The sequence below is a fragment of the Hemiscyllium ocellatum genome, chromosome 7 (assembly GCF_020745735.1).
Source record: "Hemiscyllium ocellatum isolate sHemOce1 chromosome 7, sHemOce1.pat.X.cur, whole genome shotgun sequence".
Lineage (NCBI taxonomy): Eukaryota > Metazoa > Chordata > Chondrichthyes > Orectolobiformes > Hemiscylliidae > Hemiscyllium > Hemiscyllium ocellatum.
In genome coordinates this window covers 76,992,121-77,019,470 of record NC_083407.1, presented here as the reverse complement: position 1 = coordinate 77,019,470, position 27,350 = coordinate 76,992,121, and positions in this window count along the sequence as shown.

Genomic DNA, 27,350 nt, shown 5'->3' with positions numbered 1-27,350 from the left:
TATAGTTTGACCCATGATACCCTTAGGGAGGGAATTTCAGGATTTTGACCCAGCAACAGCGAAGGAAGGGAGATATGTATCCAGTCAAGATGATGAGTGACACAAAGGGGAACTTGCAAGTCGTAGTGTTCCCAAGTACCTGCTGCCTTTGACCTTCTGGATAGAAATGGACCTGGGTTTGGAAAGTACTCCTTAACAGTCTTTCCTGAATTTCTGTAGTCCAACTTGAGGATAGTATGCAGTGCTGCTACTGAGCATCAGTGGTGGAGGGTGGGGAATGTTTGTGGATGTAGTGTCAAGCTTGCTGAGTGTTGTTGGAGCTGCACATTCTGGCAAGCGGGGAGTATTTCATCATACTCCTGACCTGTACATTGAAGATGGTGAACAGGTCTTGGGAAGTCAGAACATGAACCAGGCAGCAATGCTGAATACTAAAAAAAGTAGAACACTGGGAACTCCAAGGGCAACTGGAAAATTCATTGCTGTTAATGATACAATTTAAACCACAATAATCTCTGATTTAAACTGCATTCAAGGAGCTGCTAAGGACTTTAAACTGTATATTGTTTCAACAGTGGCTACAAGTGCTTGGAATACTGCAGCAAGTAACCTCCTGGCTCCCCAAAGCTTATCCATATCTGCAAGGCACAACTCAAGCATGTGTTAGAGTACTCCCCACTTGCCTGGATGGGTGCAGTTCCAATAACATTCAAAAGGCTTGATCCTGTTCAGGATAAAGCTGCCCACTTGATTGGCACTACATCCACAAACATCCACTCCCTCCACAACTGATGCTCAGCAGCAGTGTGCACTGTCTACAGGACGTGCTGCAGAAATTCACCAAAGATCCTTAGTCAGCACCTCCCAAACCCATAACCACTTGCATCTAGAAGGACAAGAACAGCGGATACATGGGAACACCACCACTTGCAAGTTCTCCTCCAAACCACTCACCACCCATACTTGAAAATATATTGCCATCCCCGTCGCTGTCGCTGAGTTAAAATCCTGAAATTCCCTGTCTAAAAGCATTGTGGATCAAGCTACAGCAAGTGGACTGCAGAGGTTTATCAAGGCAGCATGCCACCACCTTCTCAAGGACAACTAGGGACAGACAATAAATGCTGGCACAGCCAGCGATGCCCACATCTCAAAATGTCTTTTATAAAAAGAGGGCTTTGTTCCTTTTTGAGAGATCAAGTAAGCACTTTGTCCACCTGGTTCTTCTCCCAAGAGCTGTTCTTTGAAATACAAGCTTGATTTCTTGCATTCTGTCTGTAGAACCTCTGTTTCTTTCGTTTTGCTGATGTAGGTGAGGTTCTATTATCAATATTTAAGCAGCTGCACAAAGTTATTCATCAGATACAGAAGACACAGGTTTCTTCATTCCCAACTGAGTTGACTGATTTCAGTATCTTTGAGTAAAATGCTAATTTTTGGGTTGGTCTGTCTTTGTTTATCTCACACTGATTTTTGACTTGGCTGACCGAAAGCCAAATAATTGCTGTGGCTGTTTTAAAGTTTTTTTTTAAATCAACCCACAAATGCCTGAGAATTAAAATGAGGGAATAGAATTAAAAAGTCAGAAGTGCCTATTTTATTCTTGGTATGACACCTTCCTGTATCCCCCTTAATCAGTGTGTTTCAATACCAGTGTGTCTCTTTCAGTTCTTACTTAACCCACCTTTGTAAACTCTCTGAGCGAGATCATCACTTTGACACCAATTAGTGTTACATTTCTGCAGCAAGTTTACACTAAATTAGAATTATACTGAGGCAGTTAAACCTCAATGTAATTTGGGTTATAATTGTAATTGTCACTTTTAGAATACTGCATCCCTTAATAGGAAGGACGTTATTAAACTTGAGAGAGTACGGAAAAGATTTACAGGGATGTTGCTGTGACTGAAGGGCTTGAGTTATGTGAAGAGGCTGGGACAATTTTCTCCAATGTTGGATGCTGAGTTGTGACTTTATCGAGGTTTATAAAATCATGAGAGGCATGGATAGGGTGATTTTTTTCCTCGGGGAGGTGAGTCCAAAACTGAGAGGGGAAAGATTTAAAAAGGACCTGAGGTGTAACTTTTTCACAGAGGTTGGAGCGTGTAGGGAATGAGCTGCCAGAGCTAGTGGTGGAGGCTGGTACAATTACAACATTCAAAAGGCATTTGGATGGGTATATAAACAGGAAGAGTTTAGAAGGTTATGGGCCAAATACTGGCAAATGGGACTAGATCAGATTGGGATGTCTGGTTGGCGTGGACAATTTGGCCGAAGAATGTATAACTCTATGACTCATGCCAATTAGGTTTCTCGCATAGAAGTTGTAACTGGTAATCTGAAAACCTCAACTGGAATTAATCAGATTGTAGATGAAAGAACAGTGTGCTAATCCCTGGAACTCCAATTTATTTTTGCTGTGCATTAATACGAATCAATTTAAAAAAAAATAAAAACAATAGCATTCAGGTCACTTAGGTGACAGCACAGAGGAAACATTGTGCCAGATTTGACCCAACTGTAGCTATTTGTTCAAAGCTCATGAAAACAAATCAAACTAATTGGAGGCCCACACGTGACATTTACTTTCTTTGCTTATGTAGGCAAAATTTCCTCAACAAATTTCATTTCATTTTATTTGATAACTGTACCTTTCAGGATGCATATTGACAGTTCGTGATTAAAGTTTATTTTCCTGGGGGTTCACTAACTTCATGCTTTATTACAAAATCTCGACGATTCCCCACATCAAAGATAAAGACTAATGCTTAATTTATATTTGAGGCTTATCCCATTTGTCTTTAATTTGAACAATTGATACCCTGCAAAATGTTAGTGGAGTTTCTGTTTCTGATTTGTGGTGAATTATGATTTGTCTTTCTGCTGTCTCTTTCTAAACAATTTTTTAAAAAATACAGCTGGCCAACGTCTCTCATCCAAATCCATCTTCTACAGTACAATACTCTTGGATATCATGGACCCAAAGTTATAGCCTACACTCTCTGTAGGCAAGTGAACATCATTAAGTGTAACAACTAGTCTCTGGGAAAGGATCCCCAATTATTTATAATCCGTTCCCTTATGTGATACATTTCTCTTTTCCAAATCCAATCTATTTTTTCTAAACGGAACCAATTTACCCAGACTTTATTGACTTAAAGAAAAATACAAGTTTATTAGTTATTAAAATGCAGGGAAAAATAAAATACTAACAGATTAGAAATGAGAAGCAATGAAAAAGATAAGAGTTTTACAGCAACGATCAGTCTTTGGTTTAGCTGTGCAAAAGAGATGGCAGTAAGTTGTGGTCATTAATTTGGATGATTCCAGTTGCACTGCCTCTGGTAGTAATGCAGCTGGCTTGAAATTCTGGGAGCTGCAGAGTAGGCAAAATAAATTGTTTTTTTCTATTCAACAAGAGCTTTGGACTGACAACTTGCTGCCAGCAATTAGAAAAAGAGAGAGAGAATATGAGAGACTTTCCTTTTCACCTGCAAGTGCAGAAGTATCTAGAATAAACTCTCAGCTGTAACCTTCACAGTACTCTACAGGAGAAAGTGAGAACTGCAGATGCTGGAGATCAGAGGTGAAAATGGGTTGCTGGAAAAGCGCAGCAGGTCAGGCAGCATCCAAGGAGCAGGAGAGTCGACGTTTCGGGCATGAGCCCTTCTTCAGGAATGAGGAAAGTATGCCAAGCAGGCTAAGATAAAAGGTAAGAAGGAGGGACTTGGGGGAGGGGCGTTGGAAATGCGATAGATGGAAGAAGGTTAAGGTGAGGATGATAAGGTGAGGGTGATAGGCCGGAGTGGGGGTGGGGGCGGAGAGGTCAGGAAGAAGATTGCAGGTTAGGAAGCTGGTGCTGAGTTCAAGGGTTGGGACTGAGACAAGGTGGGGGCAAGGGAAATGAGGAAACTGGAGAAATCTGAGTTCATCCCTTGTGGTTGGAGGGTTCCTAGGTGGAAGATGAGGCGCAGTTCCTTGGACTCCTCCATTGCCAGACCATAGCAACACGATGGCTGGAGGAAGAGCGCCAGATTTTTTTCACCCCCACCTTAACCTCCTTCCACCTATCACATTTCCAATGTCCCTCCCCCAAGTCCCTCCTCCCTACCTTTTATCTTAGCCTGCTTGACACACTTTCCTCATTCCTGAAGAAGGGCTCATGCCCGAAACGTCGATTCTCCTGCTCCTTGGATGCTGCCTGACCTGCTGCTCTTTTCCAGCAACACATTTACAGCACTATACAGGCCTAGCACTCCAGACTAGCATGCACACCTAAAATACATCACATATGCACAGGCACATACAGACAAGCAAAAGTACAACTTGTTTTTTTTACCTCCTCTTGTTCATTCATGACAGGGACAAGCATAGACATAGCTTTCACCCTGACATCTTCAATTCATCTCACAATATGTCTGCAGTCTAACGATCTAAATCACTCGAGATGGTTCAGATTTTTCTCTTACATTTCTTCCTGTGAAATAGTTGTCTGAAATTTGTTGACACTCTTCCAGATGCAATATTCCACAGGCTCTCACATGCACTTCACACAGAAAATTTCCAGAAAGTCAGTGTTTGCTCAGCTATCTCTGACTTGCATTTTGTTTGAAAACTAGACCACCTGTTTCAGATCAGATTAGACTAGATTAGATTAGATTCCCTACATTTTGAAAACCTTTTACTGAAAGGTTCAAAATGTCAGTCATTCAGGGCTATGATCCAGTACTATGATGTATGCCATATTGGTCTGATTCTTCACAAAATGCAAGAGTGGCAATATTCACAATTATAAATTGCACCTTGGATGTAAGATCTGCTAAATTATGGGAATGCATGAGATGCAGTTTTAAAACTGAAGATTACATGAAGGCTTTTTTTGTCATGGCATGGGAAAACAGTAAACTTGAAATAGATTGACAGTCCTACAGTTTGCATTGGAATCTGGGGCCAAGCAGTGAACTCCATCGTGCAGTTGGATAGCTTAAATAGCTCACAAGGTAACAAGTGCAGCATATTCTTTGGCTTCTGTTCCCAACTCTCGCAGATAATTGACAGCTGCATCCTGACAGGCAGGGTACACAGCCATCCTCTGGGAAATATGTCCTGATGCTCACATTCATTTTAACACCCATCAAACAGAAGGTCAGCTGCAACTTGCCCACAGATTCAATTTGTAATTTCAAAAAGGAATGTCTGTGTTGTCACTATTGCATGTCATGTCTGCTGCCAAATAGAAATATTTGAAATTTTTTAAACATACAAAAACATGGCTGCAAAGCTATTGTGGCCTGTTATGTTCTTCCATTCATGAAGGAATGTCAAGGTCAAGATGATTTTTGTTCGCATTGCAGGGCTGGACATCAGTCTGTGTTCATTTTTCCTTGCCTCATTCATAAATGGAAATTTTAAAAACTGTGTCCATTATTTGTGGACTTCTGCCCGAGGGCAAACATGCTCTCAGCATTGCCACCTTTTAAGTCCTCACAGGATATATACATCAACAAGATAATCTTTCATTCTTTAAGAATCCAATGGGTATCAGTCAATCCTGTTCAACTTTTTCTGATAAGCTAAAACTTCATTCCAGCAATCAGTTGAGTGAACCATCTCATGCACCGATATCCTTTCTCACATAGGGTTACCAAAGGTGTGCACAATAGTACAGAGTGTAACTAAAGCCCTGGACAGTTACCACAAAGTTTGTCTACTTTTTGAAAGCAAAAGAAAGTAAGATTGGTGCTGATATTCTCGTAGCCAGAAAGTTGTTTCTGAGCGCAGGCTGGAATTGTCTAACAGCTGACCATGTGACTACCTGGAAAATTGAATTTTCCAATGTGCAATTCCCCTGTGTCTTGAACTCTCCAAAAGAATCCATCAAAGTTGAAACACTTTGAGGGAGTTTGCTCCACTTAAACTTAATTGTTACCAGGAACAATTTTCACTGAATAAACAATTAGTCTAAGTGCTGGATAAATATTAAGTTGGTTCACCATTTACTCCCCTGCCCTCTGCAAAATACTTCCCCTAACCTGTTGCATCACCCTGGATCCATGACAACCAAACTCTGGTCGGAACAGCCCACCCTTCCCTCAGACCTACAGTAGCCTAATGCTAATGTAACCAGAATATATATTGCATATGTCTCTGTAGGGCAACCAACAGTGGTCACCTGTGTACTTGCAGGAGAAGGTAGCCTGTATCTTAAAGGAATGCACCAGGACACATGGACTTTTTCTGTCCATTTTGACATCCATGGGGAGGAGGACTTAAGCTCACGAATAGTCAAAAAAAATCCCAGGTTTTTGTTGGAACAAGTTTACTGCAGTAGGACCTTTTGGAATCAAGTACCAGAGTGGATACCAGATAGGCCTCAGTTTATACATTTTTCTTTAAATCTACTTCAATAGAGAGGTTGTTGGAGCCTATAGAATCAATTCCTTTCCCTGGCAAAACAATTGGGCCTACATAAGGTTATCAGCAGAAGGCAATGTTAGGAGTGAAATTAAGTGATATTTGGCTATGCAGGCATGGGCCTCAGGTTAAAACTGCAATTCAGGTGAATTACTTTATTGGAACCTGATTTATTGCAGTTTAAAATAGCAGCATTCTTCTTAATCTGAATGTTTTTCTGTCTGTTTAATAAGCCAGATTGTAGCCAGAAAGAAGTCAGTGTGATCTGTGGGAAAAGGTCTCTGTGGCTAATTCAACGGTATGCCTGCATGTTTGTAACAAGCCTTGAAGCTGCAATAACAATTAACAATAATTTATATATTCTTGAGTTTTGTGCTGATGTTTAGCTGGCATATAGGGAAAGAGTAAAGATCCCACAATGGATCACTGGAGCGTGCAGCCGATAATTTATTTTCAGACCGAAAGGTTTCCATTTATAGCTAGCTTCTGTTTCCTGTTTTTAAACCAATTCTGTATCCAGTACTACAGTTTATCTTCTATTCCAGGTTGGACTGACATTCAGAACTACATGAAAATATAACATCCACTGTGGGCTCTTTACAATTTTAATTCAATGCCAGTCAGAGATTTTTTCGAAGGTCTTGTGAAAATCTCCAAAATATACTAGTTACTTTCCTTGTTTGCCACATAAATGGTGCTTAAAATGTCCAGAAGATTTGTTAAATATTATCTTCTGACTGGCAGACACGTTGACTATTCTTTGAAATATTTATCTTTTTTCCCCAAGTGTTCATGTTTCACTTCTAGAGACTTAGATAATAAGTTATAGTCCACAAAGAACCATCGACATCTCCCTCCATTAGAGAGAAGCAATTGATTATGTTGCTCAAACCACTTGATCCCACGTCAAATGTAAACAAGGCAAAGAGGCACACCCCCTATGAATCAACATAACTGGTATGGGGATTGAGCCTGTGCTATTGGTATCATTCTGCATCATACTGTAATCATTTGAGTTTACTGAACCCCATGGCAGAACACATGTTGATCTTGAGAACAATAATATCGAGTTGCCTCTTAGATCTTCTGTGAAGAATGCAGCTATATTAGTCAATTACTAATTCTCCGGATCCTCCTCTGAATTTAATGAACTTACAAAATGTTAAGGAGAGTTCACTAATTCCATCATCTAACTTTCTGCAGTCCTAAAAATATTGTACAAATAAATTATGTTTGTTCTCATGTACTATTTGTGCCCAGGGACAGACATAATCAGTTGTGGGTGGATATTTCGCAGAAATTACACAGCTATAAATGTTCTGTATATTACTGCTTAATATTTGCGTTCCTTCATTTAAAATATTAATATTCATGTGGGAAGTTAATTTCTAATTGATACTTCTCATTTCTTGCAAAGTTGTTGAGCAGAATATTCAGCTTTTTGTTCTAAAAGGAAGTGTTTCCCCATTATTGTATCAGATGTCTGTTGGGTGTTCTAGTGGTCATCCAGCTTTTTCCTGTGATCTCTTCCTGGGTCACTGTGCAGGTAGCTGCCAGTTGGTCATAGCCACTATGAGCTGCAGTGCCACATTGGAGCTGGTGGCTGCTAGTGACACTGTTACCCAGAAGTCCAGGGACAGCAACACAGTAGGTACCTTTATAGGTGAATCACAGGGGATGATTCCTGTGGAGAAAGGATGTTTGGAGGAGTTGGAATTAAGGGAAGGCCAGTTGGTTTTCAGTGGCCCTCTTCTCCTCTCTCTCATCTTTACCCTGATCATCCCCAGAGTGAGGCATCTCAATCCATATGCCCCTCTAAACAAACCAACCAGGCAGTCATTCCATTTGACCAGTCACAAAACCTTCCAGTGTCTTCTTCTGCATTTCTGAAGTTAATTGTCAACATTTGTTGAAAAGACCCTCAAATAGTCATTGAGTAACGATTAATGTCCTCATTTGGTGGATGGAAGGAAGGCCATCCCACTCAGAACTTAGTTTCTGTGGTGGCCAAAGGCTGTGGCAATCTCCTCACTGCAATTATCTCCCCTCCCATGGTGTTCTGTGCTGTTTTTTAGGAAAGTTCCAATCTAGTAGTTATCATCAGCCTTAATAGCACTACTACTTATAGAATGTGGGTACCATTGACAAGGTCTGCATTTGTTGCCCTTTGAGAAGGTATTTTGAGCTTTTCCTTGAACTTAGAATTAGAATTAAGTTTAGTGTCACATGTAGTCAAGTACAGGGATAGAGTGAAAAGTGTACATGTCACCACTCTCTGACAGCAACTTAGGTACCTAAGTACACAATCTTAAGCTTAAATTAGAAAACAAAGAAATTAAATTTAAAGATTAGCATTACAATCCTTCTTAGGTGCTTAGCCATGGGTCTGGATTTGGGCTTTTCCACCCCGAACGCTGAGACCATCACCAGGGCGAGTCCCCTCGCTGTGCCACCATCACAGAACCGTTTTGCCATTCTTCAGTGTCATCTTGCCTTTACTAGCGACATCGCACCATGAGACTGTGCTGGGACGATCTCACCAACTCAACCACCACTCAAGCTGTCAGGTGCTGTCCACAGTAAATAAGGTAAGTAAGGAACTGCAGCAATTCATGTCATGTCGATACACCTCTTAGGAGTTCCAGGATTTTCCTTCATTCTGATACAGTTCTGAATCAGGATGGTGCCTGATTTGGAGGGGAATTTGAGGTGTTAGGTTTCCCATGTGACATGCCTTTGCTTCTAGGTGTTGCAAGTTTTGAAGTGACTGGCAAAGGACACTAGATAATTTGCTGTAATGTGTCTTGTAGAGATTTACATTTCAACAGAGCAGAGGGCCCATTTCTGAATACAAATGAAATCAAAATTCTTGTCATTAGACTCAATTTAATTTGACTGATGGAATACCCTCTTGGTCATATCACAAAACACTCATGTTTCAGGCAAATGTACCTTTGCACCACCTCTGGTATATTTCAAGTGAATCTGCACCTCCTAATTGAGGGTGTATTCCCACCTCGCGTTACTGATAGAAAAAGCACTTCAATCCTAGAGCCATATCTCTGACCACCTATTTGGTCAGTGTTTCGGGGAGGTGGAATGGCTTCTTGGTCTTGAGATCACTTGTATTCTTTCTCCAGCTCCTTTTCCCTATTTCCTCTGGCTGACAAAAGATTTAAAGGAACTGTCCCCCTTAATGAAGAGGTTCCAATAGATGGCAAAAGATACAAAACACATTCAGTTCTTTGTAAGAGCACCACTGGATATGAGAAAGAAAAATGCAAGGGATTCCTTCGGATCAGTTTCTTCTGAGCAAAGGTCTCCCAGGCATTAATGTTGATATTCCGTTTCTTGAGGTAAGCCTTCAGAGAGTCTTTGAAGTGCTTCCTTGGTCTTTTTCACATTCAAGTGCCTTCCTTCAGCTGGGTAAAGAAGATTTACTTTGGCAATTGGAACTCGAGCACTCCAAGCATGTGGCTGGCCCAGCAGAGTTGGTTTTAGATGGTCATGGTATTGTTGCTGATGCTATTAGCTGCTTCAAGAAGACTGATGTTAGTATGCCTGTCTTCCTAGTTGATGCAAAGAATTAGTCTCAAACAGCATTACTAGTGCTTCACCAGGGATTATCTTCTGGACAGTAGCACAGAAAAGGTACAATTGGCCATTTTGAATTGCATTATTTTCAACATCCATTGATCCAGTTCCTTTAAGGAAGGTAGGATTAACATTTTTCCCATGATACATTTCTCATGTTACCAGAAACAAATTTACAGGGGATTGCCAATTTATGAAAGCCTGATTTATAAATGGTCATCATTATGAGTGTGATCCCAAATGGGTGTAATTTTAAATATGTAGCATTCTAACATATGATTGGCTGCTTTGCCTTGTCCTCCATTGGGTTCCAACTTGCGAGCAAACACCAGAAGGGAACTTGTTCACAACTCAGGGTCTGCTTGTGCTGTGTATTTTAAACATGCATCTGAACTAGCAGCTAGGCTGCTGCATAGCAAGACAGCATACTTCACTTTTAAAACCATGTCTCTGTACTATGGAGGAAATAATTCCTAACATTTTAAGTACTTATTTCTTTTTGAATCTACACTGTTTTCTGATACCTATGACACAAGGATTATTCTTTTGGACAACCATGACAAAAGAAATTTAATATTTTGATGAAATAATTTATTCTAGACAGTGTATATTTCAATTAGCTTAAATTCCATTTTTATCCATTTATATCTGACTACTAGTAATTTTTAGTACTGAAATAGTAAGATCTGTTTGTCAACTTAAAGATTAAGGTGGATTCTGGCCACATGGTACAGGCTAAAGTCACATATGATTCCTGTGAAGTATACAATGCATATCCTGAAAGATTCATTTTTTTTGTTGTGACACAGTCTCCTGAACCTGGTCTATCTTTTCCATTTTCCTGTTCTGGTTCACGTAATGCAATTAATTTCCATGGAACATTGTGTTCATTGAACTTTAATGATTTTCCTTGCCTTCCAAAGATAAACACATTGTCGGTCAACTTGCAACTCTAGTACCGCCTTGGCTCAGTAGATTACGCAAACAATCAAACAGCATATACAATGCTCATTTACTGCTTTGCTAGGTGCTCAGTCCAGGATCTGTTGGTAGAATGGAAGATTGAATTTAACAGTTGCAGGAAGGATAAATTATAATGTCTATATAACTATCCAAGTCAAATAATTGCTACTGCTGCAATTATTATGGGGCCAGATTTTAAAGTTACAATGAGGTTATTTGTGCTTGCTGTTATTTAAGCACTAATTGTGTGATAACTTCAGGTAGATTGTTTTCATTTCAAAAATATGCTTACTTCATAAGTTATGTTTAAGCACTTACAAAAGCCCAAAACAGTTTCATACACACTTTGCAGAAAATAGTGGAGTTTTGACATTCCTCATTAGAGCTTCAATCAAAAAGGCATTTTGCAGAACAACCTCAAGTGGATTTTGTTTTTATTTCAGAAATATGCTTTGCTCATAAATTATCATAAAATTCGAAATTTCTCATCAGAAATTCAATCCAGTTACAACAAGATAGGCATTTTCTAAACATGAACATTAATTACAGAGACTAAAATAAAATTGCATTCCCTTGAAGGCTGTGAGAGTATTTCAAAACGTAACCTGCCCTCATTATATTTTAGCAGAAAGACCTTTGATAGTGGTCTCTCCCCATTGTACCTTGGTGGCAGCTGCACCAAACTTGAATGCTTCCCTCAACACGTTGTCCTGGACCTTGGATGGTGCCAGTCTGCAGCACTCAGACAAGGTCAACGTTTTGCACAACAAGTTTCAGGAAGACCAAAGAGCATCTTTCACCGGGTTGATGGTCTTCCAGGTGTAGTTGATGTTTGTGTCCCAGGGAGCAGACTGTAGAGCACAGAGTTTGAACAAACCTCAACAAAAAACACTGCATCTCTCTCCAGAGATGCAAAAGCATATTCCAGAAGGAAATGGCGACAGTCTCCTCACCAGCACAGCTGCTTCGAGGGCAAACTGGTTTACGTGAAGGATCTGATAGGCAGTGCCCTTCTCACCATCAGCAAAGATACGGTCCATCTTTGATCTCCAAACAAACTGGCAGATGGCTTGTGTATCTGCAGTGTTGCAGGCTGGGGGAATAGGCCAGACCTGCGCCACATACAGCAACATCGATAATACCTCACACCTGTTGACCAGGTTTTCACCCATAACGGAGGAGGAGTGGTGCTTGTATCTACCTAGTTTCTGCCTCACCATGACTGGAGGGAGGCAAATGTAATTCCTCAAAGGAAATGGAGAAATCCCCAGCAATTACAGACCAGTCAGTCTCACGTCTGTCGTCTGCAAGGTGTTAGAAAGGATTCTAAAGGATATGCTTTATGACCATCTGGAAGAGCATGTATTGATTAAATGCAGTCAGCACGGCTTTGTGAGGGGCAGGTCATGCCTCACAAATCTTATTGAGTTCTTTGAGGATGTTACTAGACAAATTGATGAGGGTTGAGTGATGGATGTGGCGTATATGGACTTCAGCATGGCATTTGATAAGGTTCCCCATGGTGGACTCATTCAGAAGGTCAGGAGGAATGGGATACAGGGAAATTAAGCTGTCTGGATACAGAATTGGCTGGTTGACAGAAGACAGCAAGTGGTAGTAGAAGGAAAGTATTCTGCCTGGAAGTCAGTGGTGAGTGGTGTTCCACAGGGCTCTGTTCTTGGGCCTCTACTCTGTAATTTTTATTAATGACTTGGATGAGGAGATTGAAGGATGGGTTAGCACAAAGGTTGGAGGTGTCATTGACAGTATAGAGGACTGTTGTGACATTGATAGGATGCAGAGCTAGGCTGAGAGGTGGCTGATGGAATTCAACCTGGATAAATGCAAAGTGATGCATTTTGGAAGGTCGAATTTGAAAGTTGAGCACAGGATTAAAGACAGGGTTCTTGGCTGTGTGGAGGAATAGTGAGATCTTGGTGTGTTAAGAAAGCATATGGTGTTTTGGCTTTCATTAACAAGGGGATTGAATTTAAGAGCCGTGAGATCTTGTTGCAGCTCTATAAAACTTTGGTTAGACCACACTTGGAATACTGTGTCCAGTTCTGGTGGCTCTAAGGTAGGAAAGATGTGGATGTTCTGGAGAGGGTTCAGAGGAGGTTTACCAGGATGCTGCCTGGAATGGAGGGCTTATCTTACAAAGAGAGGTTGACTGAGCTCAGACATTTTTCATTGGAAAAAAGAAGGAAGAGAGGGGACCTAATTGAGGGTATACAAGATAATGAGAGGCATAGATAGAGTTGATAGCCAGACACTTTTTCCCAGGGCAGAAATTGTTAACACGAGGGGTCATAGTTTTAAGTTGTTTGGCGAAGAGTATAGAGGGGATGTCAGAGGCGGGTTCTTTACGCAGAGAGTTGTGAGAGCATGGAATGTGTTGCCAGCAGCAGTTGTGGAAGCGAGGTCATTGGGGATATTTAAGAGACTGCTGGACATGCATATGGTCACAGAAATTTGAGGGTTCATACATTAGGTTTACCTTACATGAGGATCAATGGTCGGCACAACATCATGAGTTGGAGAGCCTGTTCTGTGCTGTGGTGTTCTATGTTCTATATACCGCTCCTCAGTTTTGGCAACACCCTGGCCTCTCTAAACCATCAAACATCCAGATAATCTGTCCTGATGGTGAAGGGGATAAATAATTGCTCACATTTTTCCTGATGGATTCGAAGAGGGGTCCAATACAACATACAAACAAGACAGTGGAGTGGACAGCCCTGCCTGACTCCAGATCTGATTGAGCTGCTTTCTGATTCTTGCTTATTGATTGAGACAGCACGAACCATGGTGGTCCAGAGCAGTCAGACCCAATTGGAGAAACCCATTTTGGGGAAAATGTCCCTTCTACACATGTGCAATGTCCTGTTAAAGGCCTTTTCCAGATCCTGGCTGATGAGGCAGGTGTTCATCTCTCTGCTCTGCACATAGGCAATCGTATCCCTGAGGAGCATGAAGCTCTCAGAGATCTTCCTGCCCAGTACAGCACAGGTTTGGTTGAGGTGAATCATTGATCCCGGAACAGACCTGACCCAATTGGCAATGACCCACATTGTGCAATGAGATCAGGTGCCAATTCTTTATTTCCTCCCTCACCCCCTGAGGTTGTAGATGAGGGTAATGATACTCTTCCACACAGATTCATACATGCTACCTGACAGAAGCATACTGTTATACATCTCCTGGCCAATCAAGTCTCTCAGAGCTGAATATAACTGGTTGGGAGTTTTAATCTTCTCAAAGGACTCATAGGCTTTGGTGTTATGACATTGAAGTGAATCCCTCTGTTAATTAAACCAAACGTCTGGTAAAATTGACCTCGCCTCATAATCTGTTAAAATACGAGTGACAGAGAACTCCCAAATTCCATCATTTAAAGAGAATAAATCAACGTTTTTTAACTCTAAAAGTGAACATTAAACAAGTATGCAGAGGTGGGTTCTGCTGATGCTGAAGATTAAAGTCAAGCTAGAGTAATGTTGAAAAAGCACAGCAGGTTAGGCAGCATCTGAGGAGCTGAAGGGCTTTTGCCCAAAATGTCGATTTTCCTGTTCCTTGGATGCTGTCTGAACTGCTGTGCTTTTTCAGCACTACACTAGCTTGACTTTAATCTTCAGCATTAAACAATCATGCACAACTCTAAGCCCCCTTTTCTCTTAACTGCTTATTATCTGCCTCCAGCTCTATAACAATATGCTGTTTCAGTCAGACACTTATTAAAATTGCATCAACTTAATTTCAAAACCACCAGCCGCTGTCATCTTCTGTGTCTTTTTTCTTCCCACTGAAGAGCTCCTTGGGTTGTTTTTACCGCGAATGTGTTTCATACAAAAAGGTACCTTTGATCAAGAGTGTCCCCTAATTTCTTGGAGAGCAAGATGTTAGCTCTCCAAATATTTCCGACTCAACTCCATTGCTCTCTGACCAATTTTCAAAAGGTCTGACCAATTTTCAAAAGGATGGCAGTTTGGGTCAGTGGTTAGCACTGCTGCCTCACAGTACCAGGCACCCAGGTTCGATTCCAACCTTGGGCAATTGTCTGTGTGGCTTTTGCACATCCTCCTCACGTCTGCTCGGGTTTCCTCTGGGTGCTCCAGTTTCCTCCCACAATCCAAAGATGTACAGGTTAGGTGAATTGGCCATGCTAAATTGCCCATAGTGTTCAGGGATATGTAGGTTAGGTGCATTAGTCAGGGTAAATGTAGATATTAGAGTTGGGGAATGAGTGTGGTTGGGTTACTCTTTGGAGGGTCAATCTGGACTTCTTGGGCCAAAGGGCCTCTTTCCATGCTGTAGGGATTCCATTATTTCATGCCCTTCCAGCATTGGATTGTCTAATTTGTTCAATGTTGACAAAACTAAAACTTCAAACTTGATTAGGCTTTAGTATTCAGAGGTATAATTTAAACTGGTTAAACTTGAATTGTTGTCAAAACAGCAACCAAAACTCAGGTATCCATTTCGCAGCCATATGTTACATATTTTCAATTTTCCAGTACACAGTGGGACTGCCATCTAGTCATATACACAGGTGCTTGCAATCTCTCAGTTCAGAAATCATTCACTCTCTCGTAAATGACAGTACATGCCTTCAACTTCACAACACTTGGTTATCTGGAGATAATGGCTAATTTCCTATGCACTGTCATCTAAGACCTTCATGATAAAGGACAGGAATGGCTGGGAGGATGTACTGTCCATGGGCTACATATCAAACTTCATGTAGGATTTGCTGATCCTCTGGCTGCCAGACTGAGATGATGTTACTGAGCCGTTTATTTGCTTTTGGCTACTGAGATTTGAAAGAAGAAATGTAAGCACATCTCATCCTGCTCCTGGACTGGAAGATTATCTTGGAAACCTTCAAGGCAGGGAGTGAGGCTTGTTGAATCCTCACCTCCTGGAAATCCTTTTGATATTATTTGCAGCATGATACATACTTTTCCAGGGATGGGACATTTGTATCAATCTCTGTCTTGGATTTTGAACACATTTGAGTGTAACATATTTCTTAGTGTTCCCTCTGACTGTTTCCAATCCATCTGCTGGACACTCAAAGAGAGGTTTCACAGTTCTCCAACCTTTGTATTTCCTTTTGAGTTCTGGGGTCAACAGTTTTATATTCATATAGGTACACCTTTATTTACCATCATCTAATGTTGCTGCTCCTGCTCTATGTCTCCACTGCTATCTTTCCAAATCTGTTGGTTTCACCACTGAAGTACATAGACTGACATTAAATGACTGTGTACTTGCATAGTAGCTACAATCTCAACATATTATTTCCAAATCTTCCTGTTCTTTGCTTTCTGGTTCAGACTATATGTGCCTTCGTGAGGATTCTTTGATCTGCTTGGTTAAATGATTAGATTAGACTTAGTGTGGAAACAGGCCCTTTGGGCCAACAAGTCCACACCGACCCGCAACCCACCCATACCCCTACATTTATCCCTAACACTACGGGCAATTTAGCATGGCCAATTCACCTGACCCGCACACCTTTGGACTGTGGGAGGAAACCGGAGCACCCGGAGGAAACCCACGCAGACACGGGGAGAACGTGCAAACTCCACATAGTCAGTCACCTGAGTCTGGAATTGAACCCAGGTCTCAGGAGCTGTGAGGCAGCAGTGCTAACCACTGTGCCACCGTGCCGCCCAATGCTTTTGCTGTTCCTTGAATTGAATTGAATTTATTGTCACGTGTACCGAGGCACAGTGAAAAGCTTTATCTTGGGAGCAATACAGGCAGATCACAGAGTTAAGTAGCATAAATAAGTAAATAACAGGTAAACAGCAGCAAAAACTAAAACACAGCTACAGGCGAATGTTAAGAATTTGTGAGTCCTTTCAGTATTCTAACAACAGTAGGGTAGAAACTTTTGTGAAACCGGTCAGTGTGTGTGTTTAGGGTTTTGTACCTTCTCCGCAGTGGTAGAGGTGGTAGAAAAATATTGCCAAGGTGGGGTGGATCTTTAAGCATGCTGGAGGCCTTTCCTTGACAGTGGGCCTGGTAGATGGATTCTGTAGATGGGAAGTTGACCTTTTGTGATTGCCAAGGCCGAATTCACCCTCGCTGTAACCATCTCTGATCTTGAATGGTGCAGTTGCCATACCAGGTAGTGATACATCCAGGCAGAATGCTCTTGACGGCGTACCTATAAAAGTTGAGTTGGGTATTCGTTGTCATGCTAAATTTCCTCAGCTGCCTCATTGTCGGGCCTTTGCAACCAGCGCATCCAGATGAAGAGTCCAAGAAAGCTTGTTGTGGATGACCACTCCCAGGAGCTTGATGCTCTCCACTCGTTCCACCTCTGTGCTGTTAATGTGTAAAGGGGCATGAGTTATATCTCGCCGAAGGTCAATAATGAGTTCCTTGCTTTTGCTGGCATTAAGAGCTAGGTTGTTCTCGGTGCGCCATTTTTCCATGTCTTCCACCTCCTGTCTGTAGTCTGTTTCAACGCCAACTGAGATTTGACCGATTATGGTGGTGTAATCAGCAAACTTGTAAATAGCATTAGTCTGGGATTAGGTGACACAGTCATGGGTATACAGTGATTTCAGCAGGGGGTTGAGTATGTACCCTGGGGGCTCCAGTGTAGAGTGTTAGTGACAATGAAATATTGTCCCCAATCTTCACTGATTGTGGCTTGTTGGTCAAGAAACTGAAGATCCAGGTGCAAAGAATGGGGCTTAGTCTGTCAACACTATGTTTAGTAATCAGTCTCGAGGGGATAATAGTGTTGAAGGCTGAACAGTAGTCAATGAGTAGGATTCTTACGTAGCTGTTCTTGGTGTCAAGATGTTCTAGGGAGGAGTGAAGGGCATGTGACATGGCATCTGCTATGCTCACATACAATCTGTAGAGGTCAGAGTTCTGGATCCATGCCAGATTGGCAGACATCTTTGCTGAGAGGCCCACGCAAACTCGAAGGGCAACTGCCTATGTGGTGAATGGTGAGCATTTCTTCATTTCATGATCTGTACCATTATACTTTTTCGTGCCATTTTGGCTCTTTTAATCAAATTCCTTTTTCTCTTTATTTCTGCTTGAGTGTCTGATTTGGAACGGAATTTATGCAAATCTGTCTCAGTTTTGATGCTGCTAATTTCAAAATCCATTTATCTAATTGGTTAAAGAGATACACAATTACTTGCACTGCTCACTCAGCTCTCAGCTGCTGTTGTTTTTCCCTTCAATGTGCTGTTATAAATCTTCACTTTTAGCAACTTACTTGACAAGCAATTTAAACTAGAAGGTGCAGGAGCAATCTAACTAACAGCAGATCTTGTTACATACACTGTTGCAGCAAATACTTGCCAGTATATTGTTTTCCCTCAGGACAGTTTCAAGAACCTTACAGTGACATGAAACCCTAGTTTGAATTGAATGCCCTGGATTTCCTCTCATTAATACATTTGCAAGATGGTGAGCCAAACCTGCTGTTGCTTCATTAGCCATAGAGGGTCATTTGGAGGCCAGAAATCTCATTAAACATGAAGGACAGTTTGGAGGTTATAAAATTAATTCATCATGTAGGGTAGAGGTCAGAAAGCTGTGCATTGTTGGCTTTCCACTTCTGGGAATGAGATTGGTGGGGTAAATTTAGATCTTTGGATGAGTGTCTGCGGCAGAATGATACCCAGGCTTAAAGGATTAATTTTGAGGACATGTTGCACAGGTTTAATACGATTGAACTAAATCATGTAACCTAGTAACCTATAACAGTTTTCTATACAGACCATAACGCCATTTATTAGGAATTTGTAATTGGCATTAAGGGCTGAGTTTTCTGGCTCCTTAGGTGCAGTAGTGGACGTGAGGAACTAGCGGTCTGAAAGTACTGGCATTGGCCAACATACCAGCTGCAGGGCACATTCCCAGTGCCAGCAGATTTCACCAGAAGGGAGTGGGGCAGGACCCTTCTGCTTGAATCCAATCGAGCAGTTTAAAAGCTCAGTGACAGCTTGTCAAGGTTGGATGAGGCAATTTCTAGTGGGACGCACTGGCTACCTGTCATGTCAGAAATAAATCAGCTGAAGGAAAGGAGAAAAAGAGGGGGGGAGTTGGTCATAGCTGCCACCGGAGCTTTATCATATCCCCCCCAGGATAGTCAGTGAGACAAAGGGGGCAGACAACTTGGTAAGGTGGTGCCCTTCGCACTGCACAGGTGACCAAAACAGTGGGTACTCAGTGGCAGGATGACTGTCAGATTTTGGGCTCCAAAGTTCTTTCACATAAAAGACAGAGCCCCAAGCAGAAGCTAGGGATGAGAGACAAAAAAGAGGAATCAAATGACAGAGCTCCCATTTAGATAACAGGGACCCAGAGCTGCAAAAGAGCTTGGTTCTCCAGATGGATGTTGCCTCATCTCTGAACACTACACACCTCAAGATACTTGTTGTCACGCACTGTAATGTCTTTCTGTGGCGTTGGCCCTCCTTGCTGTCTCCTTCCAAGGATGAGTTTGACCTTGATGGTGTCTCGCAAGAAACATCACACCATAGCATTGGTTACGGATGTCCTTTCTGCCAGGCTGAATACTTCAGTAATTTCATTGCACTCTTCCTCGCAGGGTCAGAATGCATTGAGCTTTGACTGTGCTGCTGAGCCCGCCCCGCCCCTCCAACCCCCCCTCCATCCCCCCCTCCATGTTCAAGGCATTATTAATTGCATCCATGTGGCCTCAAGTGACTGCCCACTTAAATTCATCAAGAGGAAAAGCTTGCATTTCCCAATTAATAGCTAGTAATTTCTCTACAGGAGCCCCAGACTGAGGTGCAGAGGTAATTCAAGCAATGTCATCTGCTCACAAGGGCAACTGTCATATAGGATATCAGGATTCTGAAGATGCAATTTCAGTACTGGCACTGATCAGATAATATCCCGAAATAATCTCCTACAAGAGGCTTGGTCACCTTAGAGTTCGCCTGTGTTCTCCAGAATCTGACTCTGCAGAGAGTGTGAACTGGGATCAGGGAGGCCCTGGAACAGAGAACAGCTCATCTGGGTAGCAGTGGGAGATGACAATGAATGCTGAGGTGATCCTGCTGCATGCCCATGTGGTTTCCTGCCACTCCAGGAAGGTTCCCTCACCTCTCCCTTGCATCATTCTATATTAAATCCTGGTTGTCCTCAATAAAGCAAAGAGACAACCCTGCTCAAGCGCCAGTCCTCCAGCTCTCCTGTGATATCTCTTTCTCCTCCAGCATTGTGGAAGGCATAGACACAATCCTCAGTTTTTAACCTGAATACAGCCTCAGTAACCTCAGTGATGGCTGCTATAGGGTGTCTGAATAAGTCCCACACTTTAGCTGACCCACCTCCATTCCCATCCTCAATGGTGGGTAGGAAGCACGTTTCTAGAATCAGCCATGAGACAAGAAAAGACAAGAAGTGTGAAATAGTAATCTACAAGATTTTTTTGGAGTAGCTTGTGGTAGACCCCACTAGGGAACAGACAATTCACACTTTGGTGATGTGGAATAAAGCAGACTTGATTAGGGAGCTGTAAGTGAAGGAAACCCTAGGGGACAGTGGTCATAATATGATAGAATTCACCCTGCAGTTTGAAAGGGAGAAGCTAGAATCTGATGTAGTATTACAATTCAGTAAAGGTAACTATGGAAAAATGAGGGAGGAGCTGGCCAGAGCTGGTTGGAAGGGAAGCCTAGAAGGGAAGATGGTGGAGCAGCTATGGCAGAAGTTGCTGGGGGTAATTTGGAAGACACATCAGAAATTCATCTGAAATAAGAAGAACCACATCAAGGGAAGGATGTGACAACCATGACTGACAAGGGAAGTCAGGGACAGCATATTAGCAAGAGAAAAAGCACACAATAGGGTGAAGATTAGTCGGAAGTCAGAGAATTGTAAACTGGCAGAGGATACTAAAAAAGTAACAAAGGGGAGAAGGTTAAATATGAGAGTTGGACAGCTTGTGTTATATAAGATTACAAGAGGGACAAGAGTGTATACTGGACTGCTGAAGGTGTCAGAGGAATTGAAAAGTTACTTTGCATCATTTTTCACAAAGGAAGATACCAGCAGCATATCAGAACTTCAAGAGAGTCAGAAGCAGAGGTGAGTCTAGTGGTCATCACTAAGGAAAAGGCATCTTAGAAGCTGAAACATCTGAAAGTGGACTAATCACCTGGATCAAAAGGACTAGACCACAGAGTTCTGAAGGTGGCAGCTGAAGAGTTTGTGGAGGCATTGGTGATGATCTGTCAGGACTCACTGGAGCCATGGAGGTGCCAGAAGACTGGAAATTGGCTGATGTAACACCCCTGTTTAAGAAGAACCTGTCTACTTTGGGTTCCAGTATCTGCAGTTTTTTTGTCTCTAAGAAGGGAGGGAGGCACAGGTCAGGAAACTTTAGACAAGTTAGTCTGATTTTGGTTGCTGGTAAGATCGTAGAACCCATTATTATGGATGAGATTAATGACTTGGAAGCACATGGTACAATAGGGCTGAGTCAGTACAGCTTCATCAAGGGGACATCATGCCTGAGAAATCTATTGAAATTCTGTGAGGTCAAAAGCAAATTAGACAAAAGAGAACCAGTGGATGTGATCTCTGGTATTTCCGAAAAGCCTTTGATTTGGTGCTGCACAGGAGTTGCTAAATAAGATAACAGCCCTTGATGTCAGTGGCATGGATCGATGACTGGCAGAACGCAGAGATTGGGGACAAAATCTTTTCTCAGGATGGCAGCCAGAGACTGCTGGGGTTCCGCAGGATTATGGGATCACAATTATTCATGTTATACAATCTGATCTGGATGAAGGAATCGAGGGCATTGTTGCTATATTTGTAGATGACATAAAAATATGAAAAGGATAGATCATGCTAAGGAAGTGGAGAGGCTGAGAAGGACATGGACAGGCTAATAGAATGGGCAAAGAAGCGATAGATTGAAAACAATGTGGGAAAAGTCTGAAATTAAGCATTTCAGTCAAAAGAATAGAGACATAGATGCAGACATAGACTAGTCCCTCTTTTCCCAGAAACCACTGCTCTCTGATATCAGATGTAAAGACTCAAATCAGTGGCTCACCACTCCTGCCCTTCGTGCTGCTGCTACTGCTACTACTTTATAAATGAGTGCTTTCTAAAGTCAAGATCCTACCTTTGGAGGGCCTCCCATCCAAACACCTCCTCTAACCTTAAACACCAGGGACACATCAGGTCAGACCTCTACAAACAGGACAGATTTCACTTGAACCAGAGGGGTACTAATATCCTGGGTGGGAAATTTGCTGGTGCTATTTGTGTGGATTTAAACTAGCTCAGTAGGGGGATGGGAACCTGAGTTGTAGTTCCATTGCACAGGAGGATGAGAATAGGGAGGGCATGGACAGGATTTCATGATCACAGGAATGTGCTGGCAGACAGCAAGCTGGTTTGAAGTGTGTTTACTTCAACACTAGAAGTATCTGAAATAAGGTAGGTGAGCTTGCAGCATGGATAGGTACCTGGGACTTCGATGTTGTGGTCATTTTGGAGACATGGATAGAGCAGGGGCAGGAATGGATGTTGCAAGTTCCAGGATTTAGATCTTTCATTAAGAACAGGGAATTTGGTAAAAGAGAGGGAAGTGTGGCGTTATTAGTCAAGGACAGTATAACGGTGTCTGAAAGAATTTTTGATGAGGTTTCGTCTACTGAGGTAGTGTGGGCTGAGGTTAGAAACAGGAGAGTAGAGGTCACACTGCTGTGAGTTTTTTATAGGCCTCCACAGAGTTCCAGTGATGTGGAGGAGAGGATTGGCAAAATGATCTGGGTAGGAGTGAAAAGAACAGGATGGTCATAATGGGGGACTTTAACTTCCCCAACCTTGATTGGAAATGCTATAACTCTAGTACGTCGGATGGATCAGTTTTTGTCCAGTGTGTACAGGAGGGTTTCCTGACACAGTTTGTCGAAGGGCCGACAAGAGTGGAGGGCACACTGGATCTGGTGTTTGGTAATGAACCAGGCCAAGTGTTTGATTTAGTTGTAGGTGAACACTTTGGAGAAAGTGACCATAATTCAGTTACGTTCATTTTTGCAATGGAAAGGGATAGGCAACTGTTATAGATGAGGAAAGGGCAATTATAATGCGATTAGGCAAGACTTAGGATGCATAGGGTAGGGTAGCAAAATGCAGGGGACGGGGACAATTGAAATGTGGAGCTGGTTTAAGGAACAGATATTGCATGTCCTTGATAGGTATGTCCCTTTCAGGGGCAGGGAGGAAGTGATAAGGTAAGGGAACTGTGGTTTACTAAAGAAATTGCATCTCTTGTTAAGCGGAAGAAGGAGGCTTACGTGACGATGAGACAAGGTGGTTCAGACAAGGCGTTGGAGCATTACAGATTAGCTAGGAAGGATTTAAAGAGAGAATTAAGAAGAGTAAGGAGAGGACATGAGCAGTCTTGAGCAGGTAGAATAAAGGAGAACCCTAAAGCTTTCTATAGTTATGTAAGGAATGAAAGGATGACTAGGGTAGGAATAGTGCCAGTCAACGACAGAAGTGGGAAGTTGCGAGTGGACCCTGTGGAGATCGAAGAGGTGCTAAACATATATTTCTCATTGATTTTCACTCAGGGAAGGGAGAATATTGTCGAAATGAAGAATGAGATTTGAGATATTAGACTAGAAAGGATCGAGGTTAGTAAGGATGAGATGTTATGAATTCTCAAAGGTGTGAAAGTAGACAAGTCCCCTGGGCCGAATGGGATTTATCCGTGATTGTCTGGGAAGCTCGAGAGGAAGTGCTGGAACCTTTGGCTTTGATCTTTGAGTCGTCATTGTTGACAGGTTTAGTATCAGAGAACTGGAGGATTGCAAATGTTGTGCCCTTGTTCAAGAAGGGCAGTAGAGTTGACCCAGGTAATTATAGACCAGTGAGCCTTATATCTGTTGTAGGAAAAGCTTTGGAAAGGATTATAAGAAGTAGGATTTATAATCATCTAGCAAGCAACAATTTCATTGCAGATAGTCAACATGGTTTTGTCAAGGACAGGTCATGTCTCACAAACCTCATTGATTTTTTTGAGAAGGTGACCAAGCATGTGGATGAGGGTAAGACAATTGACGTGGTGTACATGGACTTCAGTAAACCCTTTGATAAGGTTCCACTGGTAGGCTGTTAGAGAAAATGCAGAGGCATGGGATTAAGGGTGACTTAGCAGTTTGGGTTAGAAACTAGCTTTCTGTAAGAAGGCAGTGAGTGGTGGTTGATGGAAAATAGCAAGTTTTGTGAAGATTTGTAGCTCAGGTTGAGGTTCTGGATGTAGGTTTGCTCGCTGAGCTGGAAGGTTCATTTCCAGGCGTTTTGTCACCCTACGAGGTACCATCTTCAGTGGGCCTCAGGTGAAGCACTGTACATGATTCCTGATTTCTATTTATATGTTTGGGTTTCTTTGGGTTGGTGATGTCATTTCCTGAGGTGATGTCATTTCTTGCTTGTTTTCTCAGGGCGTGGTAGATGGGGTCTAACTCAATGTGTTTGTTGATAGAATTCCAGTTGGAATGCCATACTTCTAGAAATTCTCATGCATGTCTCTATTTGGCTTGTCCAAAGATGGATGTGTTGTCCCAGTTGAAGTCATGTCCTTCCTTATCTGTATGTAAGGATACTAGAGTGAGAAGGTCATATCGTTTTGTGACTAGTTGGTGTTCATGTATCCTGGCGGCTAGTTTTCTGCCTGTTTGTCCAATGTAGTGTTAGTTACTGTCCTTGCATGGTAATTTGTAAATGACATTAGTTTTGCTTGTTGTCTATATAGGATCTTTCAAGTTCATTAGCTGCTGTTTAAGTGTGTTGGTGGGTTTGTGGGCTACCATGATGCCAAGGGGTCTGAGTAGTCTGACAGTCATTTCCAAGATGTCTTTGATGTAGGGGAGAGTGGATAGGGTTTCTGGACACATTTTGTCTGCTTGTTTGGATTTGTTGCTGAGAAATCTGTGGACTGTGTTCATTGGGTACCCATTCTTATTGATTACGTTGTATAGGTGATTTTCCTCTGCTATGTGTAGTTGCTCTGCAGTGTGTGGTGTCTCATTGAAATAATGTTCTGATACAGCTTCGTTTGTGGGCGTTAGGGTGATTGCTTCTGTAATTCAATGTTTAGTCCGTATGTATTGTTTTCCTGTAGATGCTGGTTTGAAGTTCCCCATTGGCTGTTCGCTCTACTGTGACATCTAGGAATGCCAGTTTGTTGTTGTTTTCCTCTTCTTTAGTAAATTTTATGCCAATAGGGGTAATAATGATGGTCTTGAAGGTTTCCTCTAATTTGTTTAGTTTCGTGATAACAAAGGTGTCATCCACATTGCGGACCCAAAATTTGGGTTGGATGGTTGGCAGAGCTGTTTGTCCGAGTCTCTGCATTCGTGACTCTGCTAAGAACCCTGAAATTGGAGATCCCATGGGTATTCCATTGGTTTGTCTGAAGGTTTTGTTGTTGAAGGTGAAGTGGGTGGTAAGGCATGTGTCCACTAGCTTGACAATACTGATGAAGTTGGTCGTGTTTGGTATATGTGTCTTTGGATCTTCTAATATTGTAGTCAGTGTTTCCTTGGCCAGGTTGATGATGATCTGATTTACCACCCCCTGAGAAAAAGAACAGGAAATTACATCATCACAGGAAATGACATCACCACAGGAAATTACATCACCGACCCAAAGAAACCCAAACATATAAATAGACAGCAGGACTAATCAGCAATGCTTTGTCCGGAGGCTCACTGAAGATGCTATCTAGTATGGTGACAAAACGCCTGAAATGAACCTTCCAGCTCAGTGAGCAAACCTACATCCTGATGGAAAATATTCAGCCTGGAGTCCGGGTACTAGTGGTGTGCCACAAGGATCTGTTTTGGGACCACTGCTGTTTGTCATTTTTATAAATGACTTATACACAGGCATAGGTAGATGGGTGAGTAAGTTTGCAGATGACACTAAAATCTGTGAAGTAGTGGACAGTGTGGAAGAATGTTGCAGGTTGCAGGGGGACTTGGATAAACCGCAGAATTGGCCGAGAGGTGGCAAATGGAATTCAATACAGATTAACGTGAGGTAATTCAGTTATGGTAGAATAACAGGAAGGCAGAATACTGGGTCAGTGGAAAGGTTCTTGGTAGTGTGGATGTGCAGAGGAACCTTGGTGTCCAAGTGCACAGATCCGTGAAAGTTGCCACCCAGGTTGATTGTGGTGTTAAGAAGGCATATGGTGTGTTACATTTTATTGGGAGAGGGATTGAGTTCCGGAGCTGTAATGTCATGCTTCAACAATACAAAACGCTAGTGCGTCCGCACTTGGAATATTGTGTACAGTTCTAGTCGCCCCACTACAGGAAGGATGTGGAAGCATTGGAAAAGGTACAGAGAAGATTTACCAGGATGTTGCCTGGTCTGAAGGGAAGGTCTTCTGAGGAAAGGTGGAGAGACTTGGGCCTGTTCTCATTGGAGAGAAGAAGGCTAAGAGGGGATTTGATAGAGACATACAAGATGATCAGAGGATCAAATAGGATAGATAGTGAGAGTCTTTTTCCTAGGATGATGTCAGCCTCTATGAGGGGGCAAAGTTACAAATTGAGGGGTGATACATTTTAAGACAGATGTCAGAGGCAGGTTCTTTACTCAGAGAGGGGTAAGGGCGTGAAATGTCCTGCCTGCCAATATAGGTAACTCAGCCACATTAGGGAGATTTAAACAATCCTTGGATAAGCACATGGATGATGGGATAGTGTAGTGGAATGGGCTTAGATTAGTTCACAGGTCGGTGCAACATCAAGGGCCGAAGGGCCTGTTCTGCCCTGGATTTTTCTGTGTTCTAATTTCTAAATGGGAAAAGGCTTGCAAGTTTAAGGCACAAAGCAATCCTCATTCAGGATTCTGGTGAGGTTAACAATGCAATTTCAATTGGCAATTAGGAGCACAGATGCAATTTGGGATTCAATTCAAGACAGCTAGAATATAGAAGCAGAGATGTACCTGCTGAGGCTGTATAAAGCTCTGGTCAGACCGTATTTGGAATATTGTGAGCAGTTCTGGGCTTCGTATCTAAGGAAGTAGGTGGTGGCTTTGGTGGGGATCCAGAGGAGGTTTATAAGAATGATTCCAGAGTGTAGGGCTTATCATATGAGGAGCAGTTGAGGACTCTGTGTCTGTGCACAAAGGAGTTTTGAAGGATGAAGGGTAGTCTGATTGAAACTTATAGCATACTGGGAATCCTGGATAGAGTACACATGGAGAAGATGTTTCCGCTGCTCGGAGAGACTCGGATCTGAGGACACAGACTCAGAGTGAAAAGATGACCTTTTAGAACTGAGATGATGAGGAATTTCTTCCACCAAAGAGTAGTGAATTTACAG